The sequence below is a fragment of the Piliocolobus tephrosceles genome, unplaced genomic scaffold (assembly GCF_002776525.5).
Source record: "Piliocolobus tephrosceles isolate RC106 unplaced genomic scaffold, ASM277652v3 unscaffolded_10721, whole genome shotgun sequence".
Lineage (NCBI taxonomy): Eukaryota > Metazoa > Chordata > Mammalia > Primates > Cercopithecidae > Piliocolobus > Piliocolobus tephrosceles.
In genome coordinates this window covers 1,827-2,847 of record NW_022291779.1, presented here as the reverse complement: position 1 = coordinate 2,847, position 1,021 = coordinate 1,827, and the positions used below count along the sequence as shown (strand labels likewise).

General features: G+C 44.5%; 1 protein-coding gene across 1 annotated transcript in view; it reads right to left on the bottom strand.

The window, feature by feature from the left end:
* LOC113220732 (granulocyte-macrophage colony-stimulating factor receptor subunit alpha-like) overlaps positions 1–1,021 on the bottom strand; it is a gene marked incomplete at its 5' end in the record, with an annotated part of 2,652 nt that overhangs the window by 400 nt on the left and 1,231 nt on the right. The gene's annotated exons all lie outside the window — the stretch shown is intronic.

Genomic DNA, 1,021 nt, shown 5'->3' with positions numbered 1-1,021 from the left:
CACCAAAACACGAAACAAAACACAAAAACACAAAACAAAAACAAACAGAAAACACAAAAACACAAAACAACAAAAACACAAAACAAAACATAGAAACACAAAACAAAACAAACACAAAACACAAAAACAAAAAACAAAAAACAACACAAAACAAGACACAAAAACACAAAACAAAAAACCACAAAACACAAAAACAAAACACACAAAAACATGAAACAAAAAACACAAAACAAAAGAAAAACAGAAAACCACACACAAAAAACAAAACGAAAAACCACAAAACCACAAAACAAAAGAAAAAGAAACACAAAACAAAACAAAACAAAAAACAGGCTCAGTGCAGTGGCTCGTGCCTGTCATCCCAGCACTTTGGGAGGCCAAGGCGGGCGGATCACTTGAGGTCAGGAGTTCGAGACCAGCCTGGCCAGCATAGTGAAACCCCCTCTCTACTAAAAATACAAAAATTAGACGGGTGTGATGGCGTGCACCTGTAGTCCCAGCTACCGGGGGGGCTGAGGCAGGAGAATCGCTTGAACCCAGGAGGGAGGTGCAGGTTGCAGGGAGCAGAGATGGCATCGCTGCACGGCAGCCTGGGCGACAGAGCGAGACTCTGTCTCTAAATAAATACATGGGGCCTGGTGTGGTGGTTCGCACCTGTAATTCCAACACTTTGGGAGGCCAAGGCAGGCAGATCACTGCAGGTCAGGAGTTCGAGACCAGCCTGGGCAGCATGGCAAAACCCCGTCTCTACTAAAAACACAAAAATGAGCTGGGTGTGGTGGCGGGCGCCTGTCATCCCAGCTACTTGGGAAGCTGAGGCAGGAAAATAGCTTGAACCCAGGAGGCCGAGGTTGCAGTGAGCCGAGTTGGTACCATTGTACTCCAGCCTGGGCAACAGAGCAAGATCATGTCTCAAAAAAAGAGAAAGAAAAGAAAAGAAGGAAAGAAAGAAAGAAAGAAAAGAGAAGAAAAGAAGGAAGGAAGGAAGAAAGGAAAGGAAGGGAAAGGAAAGAAAGAAAGG